General features: G+C 52.3%; 1 protein-coding gene across 1 annotated transcript in view; it reads right to left on the reverse strand.

Moving 5' to 3' along the window:
* The window catches only part of SLC8A3 (solute carrier family 8 member A3), a 158,425-nt gene extending 154,332 nt beyond the window's left edge, over positions 1-4,093 (reverse strand). Inside the window, exon 1 of the mRNA XM_061182700.1 lies at positions 4,016-4,093. The gene's annotated coding sequence lies outside the window, so the exon portion shown is untranslated. The remainder of the gene's footprint in view (positions 1-4,015) is intronic.
* Positions 4,094-7,259: the final 3,166 nt, after the last annotated feature.

The following is a 7,259-nucleotide window of genomic DNA, read 5'->3' on the forward strand; positions in this document are numbered from 1 at the left end:
TGATTCGGGAATTAGCCTTTATTCACTCACCATATTATAAAAAATATACATATACATACACATGTGATTCTTCCTATCTAGATGTCTTGTTCGACAGTCTCTATGAACTTCGATATGGATCTAAATCCACTACCCTCCTGCTTGAGACCTTCCCCAGCCCCCAGAGACCTCAGATCTTTGGGGGTCTGCCTTGCTGGGCAGCTCAGTCGACCAGGAAGTGTGTCTTACACCTGCTGGAGCCATTTTTCCTTTCCCCTGAGGCGCCCTGCCCAGCGCTGGGTTTAGAGTGCCATCCAAAAAACAAATAGACAGGGCTTCCCTGGTGGCACAGTAGTTGAGAATCTGCCTGCCAATGCAGGGGACACGGGTTCGAGCCCTGGTCTGGGAGGATCCCACGTGCCGCGGAGCAACTAGGCCCGTGAGCCACAACTACTGAGCCTGTGCATCTGAAGCCTGTGCTCCGCAACAAGAGAGGCCGCGACAGTGAGAGGCCCGCGCACCGTGATGCAGAGTGGCCCCCACTTGCCGCAACTAGAGAAAGCCCTCGCACAGAAACGAAGACCCAACACAGCCAAAAAATAAATAAATAAATAAATTAAAACATGTCAATTCATTAAAAAAACAAACAAAAAAAACCAAAACAAATAGACAACCAAACATAAACCAATCTCATTAAAGAAAATAGGGAAACTTCTTCCTAGAAGGACAGCTCTGGTTTGTACGCTAAAACAGAAAGAGGAACCCCCTAACCCTCCCTCACAGGCCACCAGGATGACAATGCACTTGGGTTTCTACAACAGCCCCCTAACTCCCTACCTCCCTCTCTCTACATTCTGGTCTCAACATACTATCTAAAATGCAAATCTGACCACGCACTACAGTACTAAAAACCTTCCTAAACCCCCTGGAAACTCAGTGGAAATCCTTAGCATCGAGGACAAGCCCTTCAAGGTTTGGCCCCTAGAGCTTCTCTAAACTCATCTCCCAGAATTTTACCCTCAGTCTTCAGTCATTTGGAAGAGCTTTTGTCCAGTTTAGGCCTTTGCACACTGATCCCCTCACTCAAAGCACTTTCTCCACCACCTCTCCCCTCCCTGCTTTCACCAAAGCCAACTCCTCCCTATCCTGTCTTTCTGGAATTAACTGTCCCTAGAAGTTCTCCTAGGGACTGCACCTGGGATTTACCCTCCACTGAAAGGAATCACTTTATATGTTAATTATGTGTTCACTACTTGGTTACCCCTGCTGGAATGAATGTATATTTACGAGGAAAGGGACCATTCTATTTTATTTGCCTCAGTACCTAGCAAATGCCTGGCAGAGTAGGTTGTTGAATATTTATGGAATAAATAACTGACTGAATGAATAAATGAAGGCTTTCTCTTTTGGAGCCTTATGTATTTCTGAACCTCATCGAATGTTTGAACTTCTAAGCAAAGCAACCAGGCTTGAGCGCAAAGGGAGTTATTCTCTCTTCTTATCTGACCTTGGTAGCTTGAAGAGAAGCCAAAATGTGTGACACATTCCCCCAAATCCATACTGTGGGCAGTGACTGGACCATGCAGGCTGAGGAACAATGCCCACAATGACTACCCATGGACAATAGCAGCAACTATGCCAGGGACGGTACAAGGGACCGCCTCGCACAGGGACAGGGCAGGGCTGGGGCAAAAGGACACTCCCTCGGCTTCAGGGTCCCAGCCCAGGGACAAGCCCAGGGGAAGGGCGTGTTTTTTACAGGGTCAGTTTGCTAACCCTATTCTTCCTTCTCTGACCAGGAGACTCTGGGGTGCAGTGCAAGAGACGCCCAAGTAGAGATCAGAGGGGCAGGAGCGGAGAGAAGAGGTAGCTTATTCCTCCAAGTCCATTCATTCACCCAGCGTTGACTGAGTAGCTCCTCTATGCCAGGCACAGTGCCAGGTCCTGGGGATACAATTGTGAATAAACACCAGCTATCTTTCCTCCCTTCATGCAGCTTACTGTCCAGAGGCACGACTGGCATTACTCAATCACATAAATAAATTGAATGTGCATCTTTAAATTACTTCAAAATATTAGGTTCAAGTTTTGAGTGTGTAAAATAAGGGGATCTGGCCTAGTCAGGGAAGGCACGGAAGGCTTCCTTGAGAAAGTCACCAATGAACTAAGGGCTGAAGGACGAATAGAAGTACATTAGAGAAGGATGGAGTTGGAATTTAGGAGTGTTGGAAGAGCAAAAAAGCATTCCAGGTGGAGGAAACCGCATGAACAGCCTTCCCATCTTCATTAAGTTCGAGAACCACTTCAACTAAGTTCAGTTCTACAGGTCCCACCTTCTTCTTTTCAACCCCGCATCTATATTTTATTTAAAGGAAAAGGAAGCTGTGGAGTGGACTTGTACGTGCAGACTGCAGACAGGAATTGCAGATTGCAGGGAGGGGTTGGTGGGCCACACCTGGTCACCCCCCAGCTCTGATGCTCAACCATCCTCACGTGGAGAGCTGCAAGGCATGAAGGGGCAGGTTCCTCTCAAACTTGGATCCAGTGAGGCCGGCAACAAGAAGGGCTGGCAGGTGGACAGGCGCCCAGACAGAGTGAGCTGATCCCCCCTGTCAGGGAGAGCAGGGCGCAGCAGCTATATTTGAAAATCGAGGTAAACAAGAGCTCAGCTCGAGTGGACAGGGCACAACAGCTGCGGAGATTAATCACACACGGCTGCGAGGCACCGGGTCGCCCCAAGGCCCAGAGGCTTCCCTTTCGTGTCCCACCAGGAGGCAGGATGTGCTCCTATCACTTACCCACAACTCCCTCCGCTTGGGGTGTTTCTCCCCCACCTAAGAGCTTGGAGCCTTGCTCCCAGCTGCGGCCTGCCTTTCTGCTAAACTAGCCCCAGGTTCAGTCTTTCTGCCCAGGAGACCGAACCACCAAACCTTCTGGGTTTGTCTTTTAATCACCAGGAGCCAGAGAGCCAGAGAGTGAGAGACAGAGAGAGACAGGCAGCAGGCAGGCGGGTAGGGCGCGGGGAAATTTATGGCACTGCATTAAAGGCGTTTGTTCTATTTAAAGCCCTCACCCCCTCCCTCCACGGTTAAAAATAAAACGCAATGAATAAAGAGGAAAGATAGCTTTTTTTACCCCCCGGAACAAATTGCTTTCTTCATCTCCTCCAATGGCTCGGGTCCTCGGGGCAGGTCAGGCAGGGTCTGCAGGAGCAGGCTAGCCTCTGAATGAAGGCCTGTGGCTGTGTGCGTGCATGTGTGTGTGTGCGTGTGTGTGTGTGTGTGGTGGTGAGGGGTGTGTAGGCGGCGAGAGGGGGGTACGGGTTAGGGGGAGGTAGTTACACACTTCACCGCTCTCCACCCGGCCCCGGCCGGCCCAGACCACCGCCTGCCGGAGAACTGAGGCCGGGAGAAACCCTCCTTCTCCCCGCCCCCTTGGCCGCCACGGGCGGGTGCGCTGGGGCTGCAGTTCCCGACCCGCGGCGGTGGAGTCCAGAGGTTGGGTGCGCGCGTGCGTTTGCACCCGCGGGCGCGCGCCGAGCGGGTAACGCGCTCCCCTCCTGGCCCCCAAACCCGGCGGGCGCTCACCACCCCGGGAGCTCAGCACGCCCTGGCGCAGCCCGCACACACATGCACACATTCATCCAGCATGCAGCACAGCACTCAGCCTCCCTGACGCGCCCCCGCCGGTAACCCCACAAACCCACGACCCGACTGCACGCACAAACCCAAGCATCTCTTTCTGCGCTGCCCCCCGCACCCCCCGGTAGACGCTCACTCCGCCAGAACGCCACCCCCCCGCCCCCAGCACCGCAGGCAGCCCAGTACACTTTCCGGGGCACCCTCCCCCCCACCTCTTCTGACACTCAACCCGCAGGAAGGCAGTTCATAGGAATGATCTTGAGAAAGAACTTAATTAGCACTATTATTCACAAGCAGGAACCCTCACGGGGATATCCCCAAACCCCCGACTTCTGCCTCCCCGGCCTCGGCCGCCCGTTGAGGGGGAAGGGCAGGAGGCTCACCCCGTCACTCACCGTTTCCTCTCGATCTCCCGGGAGGGGTGGGCAAGTGAGGGGGGTGAGGAAGGTGCGCGATGCCCCCGCCGCCGGGCTCCTCACCGGCCGCAGCGGCTCATCGCCCCCGCGGGCTGCCCGCCGGCCGCAGCCGCGTCCGGGGCATGTCAGTCTGCCGCCGCCGCCCACCGGCCGGGCTCGTGGGCTAGCGGCTTTCAGGGAGCTGCGGGGCAGCGCATCCGGAGTGCGAGGGCTGGGGCCAGAGCAGGGGGCCTGGGGAGGGGTCCCTCGGCGCTGTTTTAAGGAGCAGGGAGAACCGCTCCGAAGACCCCCCCGGAAAACCCCGACCCGGGGGCGGACTCGGGACTAAGCCCCGAAGAGGCCCGGAGTCCCGGCCGCAGGCAGCGAGGGGATCCCTGCCGGGAGGGGCAAGAAGGCGAGCGGCCCGGCGCGCCCTGGCGGCTCCGAGGGCCCGGGGCTTGCGGTCGCGGCGCCGGGGCTTTCCCGGGGCTGGGAGCGCGCCGGCTCACCGCCTTGCACGCCGTCACCGCGGGACTCGTCTCGGCCTCGTCGCGCGGAGGGGACGCGAGGAGGGTCTGGTTTCTGGGCGAGCCGAGAGCTTTGCCCATTAAGCTGCAGGAAGAAGCCAAATCAAAAAGCCAATCTCCAAGCCTCCAAACCCAACGTCACCCTATCAGCTGGGAGCGAGAGAGCTGCACGGAATCACAAGCCGCGCATATTTATCCTCGCGCGCCGATGGGGGTAATTTTCAGAGAGCTTCCCGACCAGCAGCGAGGAAGCCGAGTCCGCCTGTCGCGTCCAGAGAGCCCCAAAGACCAAGTGCAGACGGAACCCGTAGCCCGCGGCCACCCACCCAATCTTTGGAGCCTGGCGCCCGGCGCCTACCGGCCAGGGGCAGTTCCAAGACGGCGGCTCGTCCTGACCTGGATTCCGTGGAGTCCAGAGTTCCGGGCAGCGGCGGGGAGGGCGGCCAGGCGGGAGCGCAGCACCGGCTTTCCCCTTGTCCTCAGGAGACGCCGCCTGCAATCCCGAAATTAAGTCTCTACCAAACACATCTGTGGTTTTTAAATATAGCAGGGGACGATTATCCAGGCAGGGTCCACCCAGGCCTAGGGGAGGAGTTGAGGGGGTATGGAGGGTGGCAGTGGAGGGGAAATAAAACTCCTTCCCCCCCCCCTTTTTTTTTTCCATCTGTACTTGGTGCAGAACTCAGTCTGTCATTTTCTCAACCTAAATCAAACAACAGCTGTGACAGATGCTTGGGTGAGCCCTGGTATGTTGGTTTTGGGGTTTTTAAGGCTAAAAATAAGAGGGGGCTGTCTCCCAAATTGCTGATTCCTCTGGGCCTGGAGTCTGGAAGAGAGATGGTCCTTTGATGCAGCAACAAAACTAGGGTTTGGGGCTTGGCTCACGCAAAGTGTACACACGTAGCCTTAAATCAGATGCCTATAATTTCTGCTATATTTGTCAGGCTTGGTCCTGGAGGCATGCGGGGTGGGCAGGCCTCTCCTAAGAATGGGGTTTCACATCCCTAGTGTATGAATGACATTAGGCAGATCTAAAATAAGCATGGTGGCTGGCCTTTTGTAGAGACACTAGTGCAGATTCTGGGACAGAACATACGGGAGGGAAGTTGTTGCTCTCAGGCCTTTGCTGCCTGAAGCCGAATATGATAGGCCAACAAGTGAGAATAATATACTAAGCAAGTGTCAGCACCTCCTTAGGGCCAGGCGCCCTGCTAAGGAATTTGATTGCCGAATTTCATGTCATCCTCCCAAAACTCTATGAGATAGGTACAATTACAAACTCCATTTTCTCTTGAGGAAATTGAGCCTTAGAGAGGTTAAATAACCATCCCAAGGCCACAAGCAGCAGAACCAAGGATTGGAATAAGGTGGAATCAACCGGAGTTTCACTGATAACTGCAACAGTGTGTGCAAATTCCCAGATCCTTGGCTCTCCTGAGGACTGCTCTGGAACAAGGTTTGGTCCAAAGAGATTAAGTGGACATAGGAGTTAGAGAGTGTCTGAGTTAGGCATGGTGTGTGAGTTCTTTCCTGGTCCCTTGAACAATGCTACTTCAGCAAATCACGTGGTGGTTTCAGTCCTGAGTTTGAGTCCTGGATATCCTCAGTCCTAACTGAGCACTGTGATCACAGATCCCTGAGCATTTTGGGGCCTTGAATCCAGTTAAGGGCTGAGACACTGACTCTGTAAGACTTCGATAACTTCTAACATTGTGGGATTTCAGCTTATGTCAATTGGTGGGATTTACCTTGTGTCTGTTTCTGTGGAGACCCATGATGCTGACAGGTACTATAGTCAAGACCAAGAGCTGGCTGGTGGGCCCATAAATTGGTATGGCTTTTAGGGAGGGCAGTTTTGGAAGACATATCAAATTCCTTCAACAATGTGAACCTCTTTTGCCTCAGTAATTGTACTGGTAGAAATTTATGCTGTGGCAATAATTAAGGATGTGCTCAAATATTAGTTACAAGGATATTCATGGTAGTGAAATTTATAAGAGTGAAAAATTGGAACATCTTAATTTTCCAACAGAGAGAATTGGTTGAGTAGATCATGTTACATTGTCGTAATGGTGTATTCTACCACCATAAAAATGCTGAAGCAGTATTCTATGCATTGACATGGAAAGATTTTCATGATATGTTATTGAGAGAGAGAAAATAAAACAGAACGTAGAGTGTGATACTGTGTGTGTGTGAGTGCGTGTGTGTGTGTGTGCATGCATATGCATGCCCTGGCAGCAGAAAAATACCAAAATGGTAATGATGGTTATCTTTGGACGGTGAGATTACTGGTGATTTCTTTTTCTCTTTAAATCAACTTTATGAGGCATAATTACGTAAAATAAAATTCACCTGTTTTAATGAGTTTTGACAAAAGTACGTACAAATATAACAACAACCCAAATCAAGGTACAGAACATTTTCATCTCTCCCAAAAGTTCTCGGGCCCCTTGGCAGTTTTCCCCCACCTCCCCTCAAGTAACCATTGATCTGCTTTCTGTCACTATAGATTCGTTTTTGCTTCTTTTAGAATTCTTTTAGAATTTTCTTCTTTTTGCCTATTTATATCTGTTGACATTTCTTCAGTGAACATCACCCATTCACTAAAACAACATCAGAAACAATAATAATAGCATTGGTCTTGTCATTTTTTTTAGAACTATCCAAAAACCAGCAGGAGCTTCCTCACCTTGTCACCTGGAGCAGGGCATTGC

Source organism: Eubalaena glacialis, chromosome 2 (genome assembly GCF_028564815.1).
Source record: "Eubalaena glacialis isolate mEubGla1 chromosome 2, mEubGla1.1.hap2.+ XY, whole genome shotgun sequence".
NCBI lineage: Eukaryota > Metazoa > Chordata > Mammalia > Artiodactyla > Balaenidae > Eubalaena > Eubalaena glacialis.